This window comes from Amphiprion ocellaris, chromosome 9 (genome assembly GCF_022539595.1).
Source record: "Amphiprion ocellaris isolate individual 3 ecotype Okinawa chromosome 9, ASM2253959v1, whole genome shotgun sequence".
NCBI classification, from domain to species: Eukaryota; Metazoa; Chordata; class Actinopteri; family Pomacentridae; genus Amphiprion; species Amphiprion ocellaris.
In genome coordinates, this window is record NC_072774.1 from 16,227,598 (window position 1) to 16,252,091 (window position 24,494).

The window sequence follows — 24,494 nt, forward strand, 5'->3', positions numbered from 1 at the left end:
TGAAGCAAAGATGAACACTTTTGTCTGATGTTTATAACCAGCTAAAGTCTCTGTGTGTTTCTAACTGGTACGTATAACAGAAAAGGTAAACTGTGGAAAAGAGTTTAGACAAGTCCATCATGCTTAAGCAAATGGATCCTGAAAAATGTGACCTCAGTGCAAAACAAAATCTCTAATAGATCCACAGGTTACTAGAACCTCGTTCCAACTGAATGCTTTGCAAGTTGGTGAAGCTTTTGTTTGCCTTGTTTACTAGCCATGAATCACTTAAGCTCAAACACTGAGACCAAACAAACCAAGTTACAATGTGTCAAAAAATGTACCTCCAATGAGGAACATCCCAAACAAAATTAGCTGATGATGCACTAATACAACACAGGAATATATAAGGGCGTCCCAACAAGTCAAACAACAACAGACCTCAAGAGATCCACATAACAAAACACCAAATTGCCACTCTTGCTATATTGTCTATTGCTACCCGTTTTTGAGACATTTTTTCTGTTTTTACCTTCAGATGCTTTCAAGGTCACAGCAGGCCTGCATCTGGCCAGCCATCTGTCTCCAGCCTTCCCATGAGGCATCCTGTCATCGATGCTCCTTGGCCCTGTCCTCTACTGTCCACATTCAAGCTCACTGGGGAAATGTTTGGCCAGACAATAGCTTTTCACCGATTCTACAAGTTTCTGATGCATTCCTGCAGTTGTTTTCCCACTGACTGCCTGACAGCCTCGTAACAAAGCTCAGAGCACCGGAAAACATCGACAAGGTCTACACTAGACATGTGCCAATTTGCAATTATCGATCATCAATAACTGAAGAGACAATCTGCAATTGTTTTTTTTCCCCCTGAGGATATTAAAGAATGGTGATGACGATGATTGTTCATCAGCACAAGTAACTCTCCTTCTTAATTTAAAGAAACCTATTTACAATTAATTTTCCATCTGCCAATCCTGACAAGTGATCTATGCAATCTGACAAACATCTCACATCTTCTTTCTCTGGCAATGTGAGCAAACAACCCCATATGTCAACAGATTCATCATCAACTGAGCCTTACCAAATTCAAATCAGTGAAAAGAGCTCAGTCAGAAATCTCCAATTTATTGTAAGCACTACAAATCCAACTCTGACAGAAAATAGATTCATACATGAAACCATGCAGGTCTCCAACACACACAGTAGTCAAGGCACAGTTATTTATACAACACATTTTAAACAACACTGAGCCAAAGCACTTTAACAATAGAAAAATAAAAACAAATGTATGTAGCAAGTTTAAATATTAGAACTAACATTTACATAATACCAATTTACTGGGCTAAATGTGTGTATTATGTATCAAGTGACTGAAGTGAGGTTTGTCCTTATATTGAGAAAAAATCTTTTAAAAAAAGTATGTAAAATATTTAAGAGCTAATTCCTGGCCTTTGATTAAAATAAGTAGATAGATATTCACTACTCAATTGCTTTTTTAAAAAAAGCTGCAATAGCAGTATTTCCAGTACCTAAGTGGTTTCTGTAGATGTCTCCCAAAAGCAAACCTTAGTCTGTTGAATTATATTCTGTTCAGTCTAAATAGTGCATTTGAAAGATCAATGAACAGAGACTCCAGGCCTCTCCAAATCTAATCTTCAACTTTTAATTACACAAGATCCATTTTAGAAAGTAACAGCATTCCTTACCTTTTTCAAACAGTCTGCAGACTGCAATGATTCCACCAAGCAGGTAAGTGTACCAGGCTGATACAGAGTTCAGCTGCAGCTGTCAGTGAATCTGTGAATGAAAAATGAGAGGACATAATGTGTGACTGCTTAGAGTGATGCAAATTAAGCCTTTGTGAACAGTCATGTTGTTGTTTCCATCAAATAGTGGTAAAAGTCCAATCTATGAATAACAATGACATATTAATGCTGGATAAACCATTCGCTTTCATCAGGAAAAATGCCATAATGTGACATGAAATTGCAAAGCAACTTTCTTTGAACTCTGCGGAGAAGAGTTGGGTGGAAATGTGAAACAACAGGTTGCTTTTGCAGCAAGTGAATAAAATCTTTTGACGAATCCCTGAGCTCAAACTAGCCAAATCTGAAGAAGGCATCTCAGCTCACAGTCTGTTCTGGCAATCTGGTTCCAGAAAAACATCTTCACATTGCCTGTGCACAACCCAGAACAATTTAATATGGGATGATGCTACCAAAAAACATGCCATCTGCAAGCTGATAAGTTAAAAAAAAATATCAAAAATTAAAACATTGATTTTTTTAATAACTAAGGAGCTGGCTCCAGAACATATAGCAAAAATATTTAATTTCCTACTTATTACAGTTACTGCTGACTAGCTTTGAATTGAACATTAAGCATAAAAAAGCAATCAGCAGTTCAATCTTACGCATAATCTCTGAAGAGTTTGTTCCGAATATGAATTGCAAAGGACGTCACAAAAAGAATTCAGACTTTATGTAATTTTAGAAAATCATTAATATGGTCATTGCTCGGGAATAGCCTTCCACTTTCAGTATAGTTCATCCATAACTGAACGTAAAGAGAGCTCACCATCATCATCATCATGAAGCTTTTTGGAGATGCTGTGAAATGTAATGACCTACTTGGATCTCCACCTGCACGAAGAATAATTTTGACAAATGGTGACGATGGAGGTTTTGACCTCAAACCCAGCACATATCAGGAAGACTTGCAGAGGCAGCATCCTCTGGATTAGTGAGCAACCCAGCTGGCAGCCACATGCTGATGATGGTTCAGTTCAGGTTAAAGTAAAGCCAGCTCGCCAGCTTATTTTTCTCCTGCATGCTCTCAAGTCCTCTGTGTTTTGACAAAAGGACCACAAGCCCCAGATGGAAAGTACAACTGCTGTTTTGTGTATCAGTAACAGCCTCCTCCAGGTAGCATGATACCATTAGGAATGTGGTCATTTTTTTTCCTGTTTCAGTGGTATAGAGCTAAATGTTGATCGATAAGGGTCTGTGCTCACAATTTGTAGAAACTTACAGTCGAGCCTGGGAAAAATACAAAGCATCAAAAAGCAGATAAGGCCTAGTGGAAAACAAAATGCTGTGCAGGAAGAACAAAGGTTTCAGTCTATCTCTGGGGGCACTTCAAGTGCCCAGATGACAAATAGTGCATACATTTATCTAGATTAATATAATGGGGTGTATTTGTGCGAACAGAGCCAAGAGGAATGTAAGGAACATAGCTCAGACAATAAGGTATAATTTTGCTACCATGTCTTATATCATGATCCAATAGCTATATAAGATGCACAGAAGACAAGATAGGTAAATTCTTGAAAAAGCCAGATTTTACCAGCCTGACAAGTCTCCACCGTTTTCTAGTAACATAGAACATCAAAACAACTAGCAGACATACCCAAAGTCTAACAAATCTTTTGTTTATGGACAAATATAGTAAATACAAAAGTCTTAGGCAAAAACAACCACTGAGGGAGATTTGTGTTTTATAATGCTGCGTTAATCTATTCTGACTGTGTACAGTGAATAAAAAAAGAAAAAAAAAAAAAAAAGAATAATGATTCCCTGAACAATGCACACCATTCTAGCCTGGGCTCAGAATCAACAGCTGACGAAATGCATAAACAGCATCCTTCAATGTGCAATTGAACAATTTCAAAACCACAACTTGGAGCCACAACTGAAGGAGCAATCAAATCGATGCACGGCCTTTGGATAGCTGGACTGGATGTTTGCTTCACTTGTTTGCTTGCTTGGGCTACCTCGAGCTTTTAGCCTTCACAATCTGCAGAACTGATTATGGATGCATTGACTCTTCCAACCTCATGCGTGTGGAATGACTCTTCTATTGATTAAAGTGAACAGATACAAGACAGTGGGACTGGGGATGATACCACGGACTCTCCAGTTTTATCAGCTCCAATTAATAGCACAGGAACACACCACATGTGTTTAGAGGAATGCAGGAAGGAATGATTAGCCTCATGTTAAGCAGCACTTTTAAATGCCTATTTGAATATACTTAAGCACCAGCTTGGTGGGGTTTGCATGGCAAATAGAGGGAGAAACAGTTTTCTTTAAAAAAGATCTCACCCTCCACACTGACACACACTTCCCTACCCTGTTGACAGTACCCTAGCAGCATTTAGGTCATCAACTGAGATCCACAGAGGAAGATTTATTCACTTTATCATCCCAGATCAAAACTCCGGGGTGCATGAACTGGGCTGTGGATCAGCATTAGACAGTTCTTAGGATCATCCAAAGACCATTACAATATACAAGACAACAATTTCAAGAACAAAGTATGTTATAATTCCCAGGGGGCCTGTGTCAAAATAAATTGCATGCAAAAAGTACATTTTTTAAGATCCAAAGCTCAGCTATTACTTTTGATCAACCAAACCCTTAAAATTGTGGCAACTTTCTGGATTAATCGCTGGTCAGTCTAGATCTGATCTCTGTTCAATAACAATATTGTGTAACCTCTGTATTTATTAGGGGTTCAATGAAAGGACACAATGATGCATTTAAAGTTAAGTGCTTCTTCAAGCAGAAACAAGTTGGCTTCAAATATCACAGCCACCCTAGCAGGGAAATTCAGGTTTGTGGATGATGATGAGTTCTATGTTTCAGTCAGATTTGTGACCTTTTTCTATTTCACTGGAGGAGATGGGAGACATTTAAATGGCATCATGCAGATACTCGATAAGGACGAACTTTTATTCATAATTACAGTTGTCCTCTGGAAATGCATCGAAATTGGACCTATGTGAGTCCAAAACTGCTGCTCAAATATCATTAGGAGTTCAGGAAAAAGTCAAACTTCTGACCACTATTGGGAAAAGATGATTTATTTATAATTTAGTGGCCTACTGGCTTTAAGTGAGCCATTTACCTTAAAACAAGAGAGAGATGAAGAGCAATACATATTACTTAAAAGGTCAAAACAGTGGTTTACTGATCACTTTTATGCGTTTTCATTTCTCACTACCATTTTTAATTACAATTCCATATTCACATATTTTTACTTTTTTCCTCCTCTTTTCTATGCATCAGTGTAGTTTGCCCATGTCACTAGCCTTCTGATTTTTTTTTTTTTTTTTAATAGTTTGGCTGTATTTATGATGTTCAGTGTAACTCAAGGTAACTGCAACATCATTCTCAATGTTTGAGAAACACTTAGTACCGAGACAATGAGACAAGATGTCACAATCACTGTAGTGGTACAGAAAAAATGTACTCTGGTAATACAAGAGTTTAAAGGAAATGCAGGAAGTCGGTCTAAAAATACTGATAATTTTATGGTGGCTTTAGTTTCCATTTTAAAAATAAGTTAGGCCACCCTGTCTGTTTATTAAAAAGTCTTTCCGCTTATGATTCTTGTGTCACTATATTTGCTCCTCCAAGGAACACGGCCGAGTTATGTGACGATCGCCGTACGTGAATCCGTCTGTTTGTAACATTACTCAAAATGGAATAATGGATTTGGATGAAATTTTCAGGGAAGGCCAAAAATGACACAAGGACCACCTCATTAGATTTTGGCAGTGTTGTGGCTTATAGTCTGGATTCACGGATTTGTTAAAGATTTCTCTATCATTGCAAGATAGCGGCATGGTGTCACTGTAACTGTGACAACAAGTGAAAGCTATGTCAGCTGCCTTCTAACGATCACATGATTGCGATCCTACAACAAATCAACCACTGCAGACATATCAGGACTTATCCATCGGAAATTATACAACAACTGAGCAGCCTTGGCAGAGTACTGCGCTCTCTGAGTGATTTTCTTGTTTTGGCAATGCTGCTATGTTGTAGTCAACGATTATCACAAAAAGGAATGACTGCGATGTAGCACAGTCCTGTACTGGCTGTAGGATAAAAGGATTTCCGTTTGGTCCGCAAAGCACTTTGAAGTGCACTAATTGAATGATGTAACTGTCAATGGCCACCATGGTTGTGCATTTTTGAACAACTAATAAATCTAGATGAAGAAGTGGGGCCTCTTCTGTCTTTTACCAAATGGCAAACAGACCACACTCCTGCCCTTTCTCCACTCAGCTGTCTATTAAAGGGAAACATGTGGTCTGGTGTCTTGTTTCAGGGAAAGTGAAAACACACACCCACTGAGGTACACAGTTGGGCAGAGGAGTCAGGCATGTTGTGAGTCAGAATGTCTTTCCTCTTCCTTTGTATCGCATTCCCTCACTCCATATCGCCACATGGGGTAAGGCTAAGAGGGCTGACCCCTCCCTACTATCACCAGACAGGACCCCCCTCCCATGATACCCACTCGAGGAAATCAATCAGTATTCAGGTCATGCCACAGCGACGCCCCCCTTAACACAGGACCCCTGACCCCTGCAGGGTTCTACTCAGAGAGCATGACAGGGATTTGTCTGTGCTGCCAGTGTCTGCTCCATGTCCGACGCTAACAAAGTCCTCGTGTTGAGGGGAGGAGCATGGTCTGACCCTGTCCACCTCCGACACAATAAATCCAACTGAGGAGTTCAAGGTGGCCTGACCTTCATGCGACCCCGTCTCTGGAAACACAGCTACAAGCTCCAGATGAGCCTTTCCCTCCGTGCCCCACAGCCAAGGGGGAACAGAGGATGCACTCAAGTTTCGTGGGCAACCCCAGTGTGTAAATCAACACATTTATTCACTCATATTTCACTTCATACCCGAACAGTTGGGAAACCTTCTTTCTGTCATGGGAAGGGCATGTTGGGGGGGGGGGGGGGGGGGGGGGGGGGGGGGGGGATTAGCATAGCAAAATTACACTTGGAAAGATCCAGGCTCCAAGGAGCAAGACATAACCTGTAATTTGCCATTGTGCTCCCTTTGCAATTGACAGTCAGTCTATGATATTGGAGATAAATGTCGGAATTCAGGCTGTTAGTTTAACTGATGGTGCATTCAGTATGATAATAACGATGGTCTTGCACACAGTGAGTCTGATGAGCAGCCCTGCAATAGCTCTTTACCACTTTCCCTCCCCTCCATGGGGTATTATCATGCTAATCTAAAAGAGAAAAAGAAAAAAGTACATTTCAGTGAACGAGGTTGTATAATAGGAAGCAGGGACCTCTGGAACTGTGAGGAGAAAAAAGAGGGTATTTTCACCCAGCCCCGCCTGAGCAAAGCAGAGGTGACAAATGGACACAGACATTATGCTGGCTGGTTAATTAAAAGAACATAGCCTAATTAAAAAGATCTTCCTGGTGAATAGACTGTCTTGATGCAGTAACTGACCTGTGCCTCTGCACATGTTGGGCATAGACCAGTCAGTCTGTCTTCTTTTACACATTTAATTTTCAGAGGAGCTTTGACTGACGAACAGCAAACACTGAAGTGGAGAACGCAGCGGGACGTGCACCAGATCATGGTGGGGGTGCTGGTACTTGCTAAGACATTCATAATTTCCAGCAGACTGTCAATGAAACTTGCACAAGAGATTAGATTGGATTCTGCATCTTTTGCACAAAACTTTTTCTCCTAAATGTCGTCACATTGAATTGCTTGTAAGTATAGATTTTAAATTTGACTATCAGAATTAGATCATTCTTTAATGTATAGGTTGTTTATAATGCAAGCTATAATCGATTTTGTGACTGAGAGAGACCATAAGTCACTAATAATTTGAAAGATAACATCATTAATAACTGGAAATCAGGTTAGAGAGCATAACTATTGACCACCGAATTCTGACAATATATTTCACAGATTTCTGTCATGCCTTTCATGCAGATATTTAAATTCAAATGGGTGACTGAATGACGGTATGACAGAGTGACACTTTTAAGCATTTGCATCAACATACTTCACTCATGTAGATCTGGTTTGCAAAGGTTTTCAAACAGCTGTCAATGGCTTGACTTGTTAGAGATTTAAAAACCAAAAGTGAACCCATCTGTAGTTCTGACATAATTCTGCTGACAGACCAACTCAAATGGCGACAAAAACATTGCCTCCTTGGTGGACTTAATCAAGCTGCAATATCTTAAAAGAGGAAAAGGTAACTGTTGGGGCGCCCAGATAGCTCAACTGGTTGAGCGGGCGACCCATAAACAGGGGTTATAGTCCCCGGCGTAGTGGCCTGGGTTCGATTCCAACTCACAGTCCACTGCTGCAGGTCTTACCCCCATTCTTCTCCCCTAGTTTCCTGTCTGCCTCTCAACTTAACCTATCACATAAAACCAAAAAAATAACTTAAAAAAAAAAAAAAAAGGTAACTGTCGTTATTTTTATGGTTGGCAAGACAATAGATGGTGGCATTTAGCATTTGTTTAGTAAACTCTTATGCATAATTTAGTCTGAAACCAAGCAATCATATGATTAGCTGTTTTTTTTTACTGATTTTTATCATAAAGATTGCAATGCTTCGCTATGCTTCTTTTGAAAATTCATCGTATACTAACCAGTTTCTGCCCAAACCCACTTGTGTTTCCAAACCTATAGACTGACCAAGTTGCTGTTGTTCCCTGGTGCCATTCAGCTGACTCTCTAGTGAGCAGCTCGTTCCATGGGCAGACTCCAATTTCACCATCTTGGACTGCCACAATAGCGAGTTGGCAGGTGGGAAACATGGGATGGGAATGGCCCGGTACAGCTGGTAGGCACCAACTATACTCACAGTGGTGTACTTCCATAAATCCTTTAATGACATGATCTGTACAATTTCTCTAAAAAGCAGATCATATGCCAAATTACGATCGCCCGTGGTATAGGATTGTCTGATCACCCACACATACGAGCAACCAGAGTATTGGTCAAGTGAATACAGTACATGCATAGGTCCATACCAGGTGAATTCTTCATAGCTTGTAGCATTGTGGCTATTTTACTACAAACCTGTCACGATAACTGTGTAAAGTTGTACAGTCCTGCCGTAGAACAGTATGAACACATATGTACTATTTTTGTTTCCAAGTCTTCAAACCGGCCTTGCTGACATTTCATCATTCTGGTACCTGTAGCTACAGTCAACACCAACGTAGACTGTTTGTGTTTTGCTTGGATGAGTATGGGGGGGGGTCGTGTCAGCATCAGACATGGCCTAAGAAAGACAGACTATGTTTGCTGCCCCCTCATTCCTTTCACCCAGTCGCATGTCATTGAGATGTGACTGACAATAAAGCAATAGCGTGGTCTGATTGGTGGGTGCTTTGTTTACCCTCAGATGGCTTTCATGCCATCAGTCACCAGAAACTGCCCCTCAGGGAGAGACGATGGAGGCAATGAAGAGAGATCAAACAGGGATTCATTTGCCGGAAAATGGAAGTGGCTCGTGTGACTGAGTGGGAGGTGTTATGTTGTGTTTGTGCGTGTCTCTCTTGGTGGAAATAAGTTTACAGCCTTAGAGTAAATTAATGAACATGTTTTCAGCCTGAAGCAGTCATCCACATCATTGCAGGGGCACACACGCACAGCTACGCTAAAATTATCATCAGTGACTACTTCAAGATTCTTCTCATGTTTGGAGCATTACAGTTTGACTCCAATACAATTTTTTTTGACAAATAACTTGACCCTTTTCATCACCAGCAAATATCATACTTTCAACACAATTCAAAAGTGCCTATATTGATCCTATTAGATCCAGAAACATATCAACCAACAAAAGAGTCAAATATACACACTCACACATTCTCTCTGGTGGTAACACAAGCTTTGTCTTTCATTTTCATAGACTTTCCCACTGACCAGATTAAGGATAATCTAAATATCCACAATTGTCATGAGAAGTGGCTGACTAATTTATTTCTACACAGATTTTTACGACAGAAGAACTGCCAGGTTGAGGTAACAGTTTGTTTACAACATGCTTCAGGGCGTTTTACATGTGTTAACGTAGTGCTCGAATGATTTATCAATTAATGGAGAAATGGAGAATAATTCATTAGTCATGTATTATTCAAGTTGCGGTGATTCAGGTTGTCAAGAATGTGGATTTGCAGCTTTTCTCATTTATCATGGCAAATTAAACATCTTTGTATTTTGGTCTGTTGGTCAGGAAAAACAAGTGATGTAACAATGAAATCTTGGTCTCACAGACCTTACGATATATATTTCATTTGCTTTGTTCTGGTAATTAATTTAAATAATAATCTAAATGAAATTATACATAAAAGTATTAGTTTAACACTAACAGTCCTTATTGTAAATTAACATTTGTAAAGTCATATCTATTAAATCATTACTTTGAACTATTCTTTTGCATCAGTGCTAAGCCATTCAAGAGACTCAAGGCATCTATGAAAAATCACAATTTTTTCCCCCAGACCACAACCATGCTTCCCTTCTCCCACTCACACAGACAGACAGCTGCAAGGGTGAGTCAACACATGGTTAATAAACCGGCACGCACGCACGCACGCACGCACGCACGCACGCACGCACGCACGCACACACACAAGTTCAGGGCACTGGAGGGGAGGAGGAGGTCTGTTTTGCTCACCCTGGACCACTGCCCAGTTTGGATTCATATGACACTAACTGAAACCCCCCGATAGACCCCAGTGCCCCCCTCCTCAAAAGGCTGGTTTAAAAATAGCCTCAGTTTGGTGGAAACAAGCCTGGGGTTCTGAGAAATAGATGAAAATGTCCAAGCTAAGTGTAGGCAAGCAGACTTATCGCACACAATATTCACTGCACATATGGTGGCCACTAAAATATACACAAATAATAGCATGAGAGCTTAAGTAAGATTCATAACTGCCAAAATCCACCTCCGAATGTTCACACAGGTAATACACTTTGTACATGCACGGTAATTCATAGTTGAATTTTAAAAGAAAAAGCACTGCAGGTTCTATATTTAACACAGTCAAGATTTAAGCACAAGGGTATGCAGAGTGTTGTTTGCAGAAAAATCTGCCACAATTCCTATCAGCAAAGCACAGGGTGCATGCATAAGAAATCGGATAAAGAGCCTGAGGGAGAAGGAGAGTTTGGAATCCAATCTGAGTTTTGTGAACCATCAATGAACCTTTCACCTAAAATTAGGGCTTGCAGAATTTAACTTTGCTGTCCATTCACAGCGTGAACAGAGCAGGAGGTGCAAGGGGACTTGACCAACTTTTCAAGGAGCAAGGTCAAATGGCTCAGCTATTTTTGGAAAGTTTGGAAATTAGATGCAGTTAGGACGCTCATTGAAAGTACACATCACATTGTACTGCTGGGAGGAGAGCATATTTCATTTTTAAGAGATTTACGATAGAGCTCAAAGAAAAAAAAAATCTGTAAATTAAATGTGAATACCTGTCACCTGAGTGTGTGGATAGCAGGAATGGAATATGATGGGACCTTACTGTGTGAAGGCAGCAGTTTTGGATGAATAGGACAGGAAAAAAAAAGCTTATCTTAGGTTTTTAATTTCCTGCTTCATTTCACGACTCAGGACCATAAAAATTCTCATTTCGAATAACTGCAATAAGCAACAATGAGACATGATCATAACTCAGAATTACTTCTATAGTAACTAACCAGCAGACCCCTTTCCCTCATGCAGTCAACCTAATTGCTTTAGCCAAGATGTGACAAGTCAGACAATTTCTGCGCAGCAGATAATCAAAAGAATCCCCTCCGCAAAAAAAGTCAGATATTCAACAAACATTCAATCCCACTCAAAAGGCCAAAAACCCTTAACCTACATTGCTTTGCATCACTCCCATTGTGTTCTGCAGGTCTGCTCTACAGCCTCAGCAGCATTGGTGATTACTTTTCCAATATCAACATTTTGCACATTTCCTTATAAGCATTCAGGTCAGTGCAGGAAATTTCTAGCAGATTTCATGAAGTTAGTCAAATAATCAAGGATTATCACTGCCAAACCTCTTAAATGTGAGGATTTGCTTGCTTTTTCTATTTCTACTGTAACCTGTACATTGATTATTTTGACTACAGCTTGATTTAGGGCCAAATAACCCTTATTTTCTTTGTTGGTTACCATGCAAATCTATAGAACATTATGAAAAATGCCAATCAAAAGTCAAGAGTGACACTTTCAAATTGCCTGCTATGTTAGACCAGCTGTCCAGAACTCAAATACATTCAGCTTACTATCACATAAGACACAGACTGGCAGCTTTTATCACAAGAGAGAAGGTGGAACTAGGTACTTTTTTCCCCAATTTGTGCGTTTCGTGATAATGTTTTGACATTTCCTAAGCAATGAATCAAAAAGTAACTGACAGATGAATATTGAAAATAATAATGCTCACAGTTCTATTATTTTCAACTTCAGCAGATTGTCACAACTCGTTCACGGACACTAAAAGTCTCTCTACACACAACTTTCACAAGACTACCTGTATTAAAACAACATATTAAAAAAAGTTCTCCTATCTTAAACACTGCACAAAGTAGCAGCTTGGGCATGCAGCTGACTCCTAAATACTACACCAAATTTAAACAATCTGGCAGGGAAGTGTGTCCAGCTCACTTGAGTTTAAATAACTGCCTAATGAACAGTCTAATGGAATTGTGCCAAAACAGACACGGCTGACGGCAGATTCTCAGGCATGATCAGCCAACTTTAATGAAGCCAACCTGATTTTTTAATTTGCTGGGTTTTTTTCATAACATCTGAATCAACCTTGTTTTCTCTCAATTTCGTCATTCAATCAGTCGTGAGATTTTAATCTGTGTCACCGAATGCTGGATGCAAGATGATTAACTAATAATATGCAGCCAATAGTGTCAGGCCAAACTGTACCTTTAAAAAAAAAAAAAAGGATATTTTGACATTTATACATGTTATGATTCAAGGCGACATGTGTCAGTAACAGTTACATGTGTTGAAAACAAGACAAGCGCCAGCTGTACCAAAAATTCTTTTCAAGAGTGCACACCAAATCAGAGAGAGGTGGTGAGAGGCCCCGGGTGTCTGGTAGGTCTATCCAGGGAAATAACCTCTGGCACAAAGATGGATGGTTACATTTCCTCCAGAAACAACAGCCGTTTGTTTGGAGGAAATAGCAGAGTAACTGGGCTGTTAGTAGAAGCTGTGATAGCCAATGTGGCTGAACAGGCAAAGAAAATAACTCCACTAACAGAAACAAAAACTTCACAAATTGAAAATCCAAGGAAAAGGACGTTACGGTGCCGCCCACACTGCTTGATTGAGAGCCAATCTCTGGAAAAAACCACAGCAACAAGCACTCAGCAATGAGGATGGAAATGAGGAAAAAACATGTTCCAGCAGAGGCAATATAGATGAAAGGTGTTACCAGTATACATTGTAAAACGGTACTGTATTTTTTTGTAAAGGCAATTTACCAACTATTTAAAAAATAAAGGAGCATGACAGATGCAAAAAAATCTAGACTGATGCCAAAGTAAATCCAGACTTGTAGCACTGCCCACAATGTAGTAATTCAACATGCAGTGGCTATTATTCAAAATCAAAGAAATTTGAAATCAAAATTCCACTGATGCACCTTAGAAATAAATTGTATCCAGATGTGTAGTATATATTTTTCCTTCATTCATCAAGGAAACAATGCACAATGAAATCATGGCTCCTTCTTCCTCTTTTTCTCTGGTAGAAATCTCAATTTTGACATGGCAGCCAACTCACACTGCTACAATTTCTGCATTCACATGTTGTGCACTAGCCCAAACATAGCATTTTTCCTCATATACAATAAGTAAAAATGAGTGATTGGTCATGCTCCACATATTTACTCTTTTTGTTATCAGAATTTGATCTATTCTTTTCAATAACATTTAAAAGTCCAGAGGAGCCGTATAATTATTTTATTTCATCTTATTTGTGTGTGCCGGTCAGCAAGACTTTCCTGAGCTAACAAAGACAGTAATGTACGTACGCACGCTATGTGCGACACTGAGCAAGGCCTAGACGATGATACAATAGTGATAAATAATAGCAAATGTATCAGATGCAAACCACCATGAAAGTATCATCCTTGCTCACAACAGCCTATCATATCCCTTGATATTGGAGCCCCATCTCTATCCATCACTCTCTTCATGGCTTTTATGAAAGTCTTCCAAGGCCTGCTAGTCCATGGCTGCCTAGGCCTCTCATTACCTGTCTGTGCTTGCAGACCTCCCCCATGAAGGCTGCAGCCAGTGGTTGCAAGACAGGCTTTGAGATCTAAAATCATCCACGACCCTGTGTCTCCCACCACCTCCACCAAAGTAACACACTCCTGGCAATCTGCTCCGAGGGCTCACCGACTTGATGCCAAGGTTTATGCGGCCGGTGTGGTCCGGGGTTCCCGTCTGGTGATACTCAAACCTGGCCAGTCACTCTGAACTTTAACGAACCTCTGGGTTTTACAATCAGTCTTTACTTACAGTGTATCAAGGTAAAATCATTCCTTTGTCCTTAATTATTTGTATTTATGTATGCATAATAAAATTGCGTTCATTAATTTTTATCACGTGTACTTTAATAGCTTTGATAAACCCCTTTCCACATCCTTTTATTAAAATATAAAAAAGGTCATTGTAAGTCATAAGTTATAATCAGTGTTGACCAAAATGAAACATTTCATCATGATAAATCTTTCAGCGATATCGCCCTGATCTAGACTGAGTAACTTTCATTCAAATGAAGTGATGAGCTACCATGTAATCTGGAATCCAGCTCTCTCTAATACATACATGAAGTAGCAAGGGATCTGTCTTTTTTGATCTGATTTTACTTCTTACTGTACATTAGAGCAAAAAGCAAAAAGCAAAAGCAAATTAGCACAAAGACATGTATCCAAATAAAGCAAATCCTGATACCACAGGTTAATTCCAACCAATAAAATGCACATCATTAATTTATTGTTTTCTGTCTATCTCAATGCTGTCCCATCTAGTTAAGGGTTCCCCCAAATAGTTAAAAAATATTACAATAAATCAAATAAATTTAACAATTATCTAGAATTATTTAAACCCTAAATGTCACTAATAAAATGCTCCTGTACAACCAGGAATGCTACATTTTTTTTTGTACTAAGCAATAAACAAAGATATTGGCTCACATTTATTTCACACATTATGTAAATAAAAATCAGAAAAATCTGCTTTACATCTCTTGCAACCATTAAAACACAAAACTTGATTTGAGTAAGATAGATATGGCTCCATTGTTGCACTCCATCTGTTGGAGGTTTTCAGGTATGTAGTGGTATTAGCAAAGCTTTTGTAACAGCCTGCTGCATATGAATATACATCCTTCTAAAGTGTGCAATTTCTGCCTATAGTTTCCATCGCCGCAAGCCACTCATGTTGTAACCTATACCACAGCTGTGTTTCAAGTGATGGAATAAATTGCTTGTGCTTTCTCTGTGTTTGTCTCTTCAGTCTTCCTGTACATCCTACACAGCATTATTTTTCAGTTACAGATCTTCACCATCTGCATCACACCCCAGCTGCCATTTTTACCACATTTAAGTCCTTACCTGTCTGACTTAGATTTGGATCATTTTAAAAATGTAAGCAGGAAAATATTGGAAGAATGCTGCACATATTAATTCCAGTTATTTTCCATTTTTGTAAAATAAATCAAGTAAATGTAACGGTTTTAAAATAATAATAATAATAGCATTATAACTTTGTTACACTGCTCAAAATCATTGTTGAGTTGTTGCATTTCCATAAAGGTGCAGAACGTTACACTGCAGTGAAAAATGAGCCCACAGCAAAAAACTCCCAGAAACTGCTTGGGATTTGGAGGGTTAATACAGAGCCCTTCCAGATATGGGCAGCTTTTATAAGCAGTGTACATCTCTACAGTCTTTTCTTAACAAAATGAATATTCAGTTTTGAAAATGTTGGGTTTCACAGCAGTGTCTAATTTCTCCACTACCAGCAGCTCAGACAGGAGACTGGGAAGTCAGGGGGCAATTTGCTCCATGTTCAGCCTGACTGGCCAATCAATGATGCAGGAGGTCTGCCCACATTATGAAGTGATTAAGACATCATTTGGAGCAAGAAACCAATGCACTTTTGTCATCCCCCACCCCACCCAACTAAGAGTTCAACAATCAATAGCTGGTATGTATGGCCAGAGGCTATTTACAGAGACACTTGTTTCCTTATTTCAGTTGCTTCCTACCGCTAAATACAGAATCCAGAATAATCGAACTGGAATTAGAGGTAAGGTTGAGTTTCCGTGCTTTCCATAATGGTAAGGGATAGTCTGCAGAGATGTCTGTATTATCTTTATCTTTGGGTAGTTATGCTACAGAGTGTAATGGTTTTTAAAATAAAACAGGATTCTGGGGATTGTGGATGATGCAGGTGAATGGAACATTTGGAAGATCATTGTGCTTAGTCATCGGCTAATAATCCTCTAAAACGATGACAATCCATGCACATATGAGGTCGCATTAGCCACTTCTTCACATGAAATATGCAGAAAAGATTTACAAGGATTCATTTTTTTGGATGATTCATTTCCTTCCCTTTCAAGAGAGATCGTTTTTGTCGTGCATGCTGGTTTTAAGCAGCCCTGTGGATAGCACGTACTACCTCCTTGTTACACAAATCAAAGAGTGTGTGTGTCTATGACACTATATAAAAGATAGGTATTCTGTCCTTCATCTAAAGGGCAACCCATACAGGAGTAACGGAGACAAAAAGCATCATTGTGCAAGTATTATTACCTTGACTGCAGCCTTCTTAAAAACAAAACCGCAAAATACAGAAACCTCAGTGCATGACTTTACATAGTGACGAAACAAAGAGGAATAAAATCCTTGAAAAACAGCTGAGGTTTTAATTCTCAACAAAGAATCTTTCACAGGACTTAAGACCCTCTCTTGCCTAAAAATATAAATCAGAATCAAATTGCTGACTTTGTGAGCTACAGGTTATATTTTACCCCCTAATTGCTGGATTCTATCCACTGTGCTTCATGAAGCGAAACCAGAGTCATCCAGTGTTACTGCAGCGCTGCTTGTGGCCATGGCGGGTTGGCAAGCATAGCCTAACTTCATGTTTGACAATGGGTTAATGTTTCTGAAGAACAGCTCAACAAAACCACAGGAAGACAGTCAGTCTCGGTGGACAAACCAAGGCCTGTCACTTGTCCAGTTTGTGGTCTGCTGCCTCCCGCCATCTTTTTCTTCTTCTCCCTCTTCTTCCCTATATCCTCTCACTGAACCCAAAGGCTTTCCTCACAAAATTTACACACTCATCAGCTTGGCTATAATTTCCAGTCTAGCACTAACCACACCAGGACCACAGGAGTGATGCGACTGCACGCCTGTTTTTGGAATCAAAAGTAATTACAAGCCTGCCAAGGATGCAAATCTAATAGTTGATGATTGGACCAGTGGGCAAAAATGTTGTCAGGTCTGTATTCACCTTTACTTCCAGCATGCTGCAACGATAATAAGGAAACAGATGCAAATGAATTGGCAGTACACATTATGTCTGAGTCACAGGCACTCTGTAAATGAACTTCAAAAATCATGCAGACCAATATACCTGGGAGATACAGTGCACTGAATCAGCAAAAAGATGAGCAAAAACTTTTCTTCTAAGCACGGTAAAGGAGCTGTTTCAGTTCAGTTGGAAAAGCAGCTGAAAACTACTGGACAAAAAAAAAAAGCTATGCCCCGTCAGAACAGTGATGGAAGACCTACTTGCCATGCTGCAGAAGGTACAAGGTAGGTCTGTCTGCTACGCTTAACCTGTGCATTTGTAATGCTTGATGCAACATGTTAATGTGATTTCTTACCGGCTGTGGCCAAACGGGGCCAGACCTGGAGGCCAAGGCCCGGTGGTCTCAGCAAATAGCCTGGACCGGCCTGTGCTGTGTCAGCCCTGGATTATGGATGACAGGGAGCCTGTGGGCCTGACAGGTAATAATTCACTCCCCAGGGGTCCCACACCCTTCACTGGACACAATGCAACCAGCTAGGAAAGGGTGGGGGTGCGGCAAGGTGGAGGGATGCAGCCTTGGAGCTCTCATCCTCATAATCCAACCTCTTCTCTTTCCCTCCCACCATGCCCTTCAAGAAGAAAGACTTTCATTGGCTGCAGAGTTGCCAGGGGTAACCAGCCATTATCAAAATGAAATATGAGGTGCCACAGACCAGTGCCTCTCTCAGGTGCAGGGCCAAACGAAGTCCCATATGTCGCGGATGAGGAGCGGAGATTAACTGTTGCTTCCTGAAGCACGGCGCTACACCAAGCCATTCTTTAGACACCTGCAGTTGCACATGCACTTGAAGTCTGAGACACTTCAGACAAATCACCACTGTTGAGGTGTCACAACAATAGCCCAAAATATATTATCCAATGCTCTCAAGTTCTACTGAGCTCAAAATGGGGGGAAATGAGCATGACTGCAACAATTCCGCAACTTCAAGTTTGCCTGGGAATTTAATGTGAAGCATCTTCATCTGTCGCGCTGAATTTCAGCTCTTTTTTCTTCTGACCAATTCAAACTGCAGACTAACTGTGTGTGTATGAGCGTTATACATAGCTATGTTCAGATATTGAGCACTTTATCTTGATGATGAAAATGGAAATAGGCTTGCTGAATGTCCCCCAAGGGCCACAGTCCTCAGCCCTTGGTTAGGAGCCTATTTCAACCATCATTACCCTGAGGACCATTAGGAAGATGCCATCTGCACGCACAGGGCCCCTCCACTGGGGCCTCTTGTCATTTCAAACTAAAAGCAAGCGACGAAATGGAAATCGGAAATAAAATTACACACTGGGCTAAATGCACCATTAACCATGCTAACTGAGCGACAGACCTATCAGCGCCTCAAAATGAGAGCTGGACGAAGAGCAAGCAATTTTCAGCAGTGACGAGGAAACAAATGCACTGCTGGTACTTTGGTCTCTCTCACATTTATGACTGTAAGTCACTCGTCAGCAGAATATGACTTTCCTAATGGTAATGTGTTAAGGTGGAGGAAAAAACAAAGAAGAGTTAGTCGATTGTGAGCGTGGGTGACCGCCACAAACGAGAGTTGAATGTAGATTGGTATGCATTAATACACAGTATGAGTGAGAGCACAGAAAGACCTGCTGGTTAATTATCAGACTGGCTATGCAGGTGCATCCCACCAGTGCTGAAAGGCAACAGCACCTCTCTTAGTCAGCACACAAGTTACATGTCAAATAAAATAACCTGAAACCACATTGCAATGTCCTCTGTGCAGCAAGAGTGCTCAGTCACTGTACAACTGCGGTTGGAAACCACAAGCCATTAGCAACACCCTCCATCCTGTGATATCACTGCAGTGGCCGAGATGAACAGGGACACGGAAAAACCAAAGAAAATCACAAGATCCGACCACACTGTCTCCACTTAAACATCTGACCGATTGGACTAGGGGGTGCATGATGCTTCTAACCGAGCAGCCAAAGCCAAAACAAAAGGCTCATTCTGAATGAGTAAATGTTGCCTCTGCTGTTCAATCGAGGCAATGTAACCTTTAAGCTGAACATAAATTTTTAAAACTCCTGTGAAACTTTTGCAAGGCTCGGGAAAGATCTGAGAAAAATAACAAGACCCGGCAGCCTCTGAGTCAGGCGAGAAGGCATATACAATATTACCTTGCAACAGGCCAAAATCGAAAAACTACTGGTGTAGTCTGTCTCTGTTTGTGGATGGGGGAGATTTATTTATTGTTGAAATGTTCTTAGCCTCAACTGAAACTGAACACCCACTGAGGGAGACGAGAGGGCTAATGCACAACAGGCTGAGACAAACCATAGTCCCATTTCTGCAGAGAATGCCTCAAGAGCAGCTCTTAGCATCTATTTCAACATAAATAACCACCAGCGGCTCCAAGGAATCTTAGTAGAGGAAAAACACAGGTTTCAAATCTCTTTGTGCATCGTAGGCAACACTGAAGTCCAACACAGGCTGCTGCTGCTGCTGAAACTCTGCGTGCAAAAGCAGAAACCTGTTAGAACAATGAGCTCATCGTTTTCCCTCTGAGTTTGGCATTTAGACAAAACTGCAGATGAAGTAAGCATGATTTAGGAGGAAAAATCTATGCAAAGCGAAAGAGAGAAATGGGCTGTTTTAATAAAACAGAACAGGCATGCAATTACTGTTTTCTGTTCCAGAAGCTCAAATGTATGTATTTATGTTATCTGCTATTAAAACAGAGCAGATTCTTCTTTATGTGCTGCCTTTTTCTTGCACATACAGGTCCCGTGTAAACAAGTTTGGTCTGTTTCTGTAAGAAAATATACCGGGGTGTGCAAATTAAATTAGTGTCTCAGGCAAGCTGCCACTGAAACACACAATTTATCAGTTGCTTATTCGTTCCAAGTTGATGCGGACTCTTGCTGCAACAACAGAGTGAAAACACGATCTGAGTATTGCCGGACTGATAGAATAAAGCACAGAAAATGTAGATTCATGAAACACATCCAGAAGACTGGGAGAAAAAAATCAGTGCAACCACGGCTGTTACAAGCTGCCCGCTCCCCGTGCAAAAATGACCGAGACTCAGGGAAAAAACACAGACAACGAGCGGCTTCTCCGGAGCCCAAATTCAACTTAGAAGGAGTGAAGGAACAGTTCGGACTAATAAAACGTGCCGAAAATGCTGTTTTCAAGTTATTAGCGTTCCTCACATGCTGAAACAATCTCTCTGCTGTCGCAAACTTACGAGCATCAGACTCCTAATTAAAAAAGTAGGTACAGCTGCAGCAGCATCGCTAAAGTCTTCAAGTAGCCAACGAACCGCTTCTTACCTTATTGTTTCCTTCGCAGTTCCACCGTGAAAAAAAAAACAAAACGTCGTAGTCTCTCTGACGAGATACTGTCACAGAGAAGAAGCAGTAAAGTAGCAAGTAGCAGAAAGAGTTGTTAGTTTTTGTTGGTTGTTTCGCCGATCGGTTAGTATTCCCAGAGCGCCAGCGTAGCGAGAAGGCGCCCCTCGCCACTGTGACAGGACTGGAGCCAGTCCGACTGAAATCACAACACTTCGGCAGCCGCTCAGGCCACGCCCCTCGAGGCTAAGTGTGACAGGCGTTTTGTCCAATCACAGAGGGACCTTATAGTAAAGTTCCCTCCGATTGGCCAGTGGTTCGAGTTTTTGTGTTACGCTCCGCCCAGCACGGCTCACTTTTCTCCCAGATGTTAAATGCCTCAACATCAGGGACCCTGTGAACCAAGCCAGCCAATCAGAGCGCAGGACAGAGGATTTAAACACACACACATAGTTTGACTTGGTGAATAGAATAGAATAGGATAAAATAGAATAGAATAGAATAGAATAGAATATGCTTTATTGTCATTATACAATGTATAACGAGATTGCAGAGCTTCTCCTTTTCAGTGCAAGGAAATCTTGAAGATAGTGCAAAAACAATCTATTTACATATATACAGTATAAATAACGGAGATAAATAATGGAGTGAATATAAATAATAGTGAATGATGGTGGAGGGAGCTATATTTATCAAATGCGAAACAACATTGGAGGCATTGTTTTTCTTCTAAATTATATTTTATTATACCGCATTAGCAAAAGTGAGTTACTCTAATTATTTTCCATAATTCTGATATGACATGTTTACTCTTTATGGTAAAGTATATCATAAGATAAAATTAAATACATTCACTTACAAAAAGTAAACGTGTTTGCACAGTTTGAACCATTTTAATCAGTTAATGTCCCTCTCTGGTAATAAATAACAAACCTAAAACTCAACTCTGCATCAGATTGACATATTTATACTTTTTCCCCCATGAAAATGATCTCATCTTGCCTGAATATGACTTAAATGCAACTCTAGTTGCTCCCCTCCCCACTTGATCACACCAGCTCACCTATGACTCTGCTCAAACGCTTTAAAACTACTCTACACTAGCAAGTTGTAATATTGTACTAAGTCAGCCATACATGTTCAAACCGGAAACAGATTCTCAAGAAAAATAGTGATACAGAAGCACTTGGACACAAATTGCTCCTTAGGTTTATTCTCTATGCAATCCCAGCAGACATCAGTGTAGCTTCACGTGAAATGCTCAGCCATAATGGAGACTGCTTAATATAAAACTTTCGTCCATTTGTGTTCAACAAAAAAAGAAATGTCAAAATTTTTTTTGATCTTCTATAAATTGTCAAAAATAGGGAAAACTATTCATTACAAGTTCTGGTAGTGCTCATTCTCTTCAGAATGATTATTTGGTCATAGACAATATTTAAAAACCTATTAAATATAGGTTATATATTCTATTTACAGTGAAGACATGCTGCAAATGTTTGAGTTTTGAATGATTTGGAATTAAATTATTCTTGTTTGTACAATATCCAGTTCACTACAACAAATCTATACATATTTTTTGCAATACATATCCTTATTGTGCACAGAGTCCTTCAAAAGAAACATGTTTCCATAATGCTGCATTATAAGAAGAGCAAAAAATTCTACTTGCATGTACTCTGAATGCCCTACAAAAGAAAATAGCTGAATGTAATTTGAAAGGCAGGGGCACAGTGTACCAACAACGGTTAATCAGATGGTGATGATGATGTGCAGTACAGTGCCAGAAACACTAATAAGACACCTGTGCAGAGATGGCAGAGCTGAGGCATTCGGTCTGACTGTGTCTGCGTTTGATGATAATCTAATAGATGACCATGGACTCACTTCATTTCTAGCCATCATCTATTGCATTTCCATTTCAGTCAGTCTTTCTTGTCAAAATGCTCCTGAGTCAGACACAGGACAACAGTTCAAGTGGCTTCCGCACTGGTTATGATGCATATACTGTTTGCCACTTTGGTAGTCATATTAATGAGCAGGACTCCAAGTCATGCTTTTTTATTACATTCCTGCTTGGCCTCAAGATGTAGCAAAAAAAAGTGGATGTGTTTGGGGTTAGCTGTGACTCAACACCAGCACACTGACTTCGATCATTTCTTTGGCAGTGCAATGCTGCCTGTTGTGGTGAGGCACTTTGGAGGTGATGGAGAGGACAACAGTGCAGAGTGGTTTGCAAGATTTGCATGGGTTTGGTAAATCTTTGGCCATCTTCAGTTCACCACAACAATCTGCTAAAGAGGTTTGAAATGTTGACAAGCTTTTCTCCTTTTGAGTTTTCAGAACTGTATCATTTTCTTCAGACTAACAGAGAATTGGTTGAAACCGCAATGCAAATATCTTCATAGCCTCGAGCTGCAGCGCATTTCAGGTATAGATCATTACATGTGCACTGAACATCCAAATGGTACTTTGACAAACTGATTGCTGAGATGCGAGGATAGTTCAGTGTTTCAGGATAGATGCATACTTTTCGTCTTGTCAAGAGTTGGATGAAAAACAATAATACCACTCTTGCATCTGTACACCAAATTGCAACCAAAAACTGAAAACTGGCTTCATCCAGAGTTAAGACACACATGTAGCAGCATTTCTAAAGCTCAGAAATTAATGGCTTACGTCTTGTTAGATTCATCAATACAAAAACAGATGCATAAAAAGGGACAAGTTATCTTTTTATATGGGTTGTGTGTCTATTTCAAGTCTTACCGTACTGACTTCAGATTGGCATCAATCTTGTCATCTGAAGCTTGGCATGAAGCCAAATAAGAATATTTCCATGAAATCTCTATTTCTCTTCAACAATAAAGTCATGGTTGTTCTTAGAGACAATAACAATTTTCTGATCAGTGATCGCTCCCTCTGTGAATCCAGGAGTTATTCTGTGATGACATTTTATAATACACAGCAGGTCACTTTCATTTTATGACTTTCAGCAAACAAAGGGGTATGAACTCCTTGCGTCTTACCGTCTTATCTCACAAAACCACACTTCCAGCAAAAACAACAGAGGTGCTGAGAAATTTGAACACAATAATTGGTTAGAAAAGGGCAGAAGAGCTGTGGGCTGTCATCATCATTCAAACTGGTGCTCACTTGTTTGCATAGGAACAAGGAAGTTGATACAGTAAGCCAGCTGAACTTTTGCCAAGGCACAAACAATATTAAAAGGACACTAGAGACTCTTTTTGGGAAAATGGGAATTCCTATGGCAAAGCAGAGGTACATTCTAACTACATTTTTGTTACTTAAGTTCTTCTTCAGTTACTCCAACAGATATGAGGTGTATTTGTAGATGCAGGTGAGATATATGCAGAACTATGTACGCATTTTAGGCCCTTATATTATTGAGATTTTTATCCCTTATGTGATCTGATTGTCTACTCAGTTCTAAACTGATTCTGCAGTGACAACATCCACAAACATTCAGCCAGAATAATCAAGACCTATTTTCAGTGACAAGTAGTCCTACAAAGGATTGCAGGGGATCCACAGGGCCCTGATCTGAACTTCATCAAGTCAGTCTGGGATTACATGGAGAGTCAGAACTGAGACGGCCTAAATACACAGAACAAGTGTGCCAAGATCTCCAAGATGCTTGGAACAAGCTCCCTGCCAAGTACCTTGAAAAACTCAGTGAAAGTGTACCAATGAATTTTAATTTGATTTAGGGCTTTTCTCTTTATCCCATGAATTCCAATTCATCCACGATGATAATTGTAT

The 24,494-nt window shown here is 40.1% G+C and overlaps 1 protein-coding gene across 5 annotated transcripts in view; it reads right to left on the reverse strand.

The window, feature by feature from the left end:
* Positions 1-20,896, reverse strand: part of sema6e (sema domain, transmembrane domain (TM), and cytoplasmic domain, (semaphorin) 6E) — a 159,859-nt gene extending 138,963 nt beyond the window's left edge. For all 5 annotated transcript variants that reach the window (XM_035951315.2, XM_035951320.2, XM_035951319.2 and 2 more), the window contains exons 1-2: positions 20,694-20,896; positions 1,689-1,779 (exon numbers count right to left, since the gene is read on the reverse strand). The gene's annotated coding sequence lies outside the window, so the exon portion shown is untranslated. The remainder of the gene's footprint in view (positions 1-1,688; positions 1,780-20,693) is intronic.
* Positions 20,897-24,494: the final 3,598 nt, after the last annotated feature.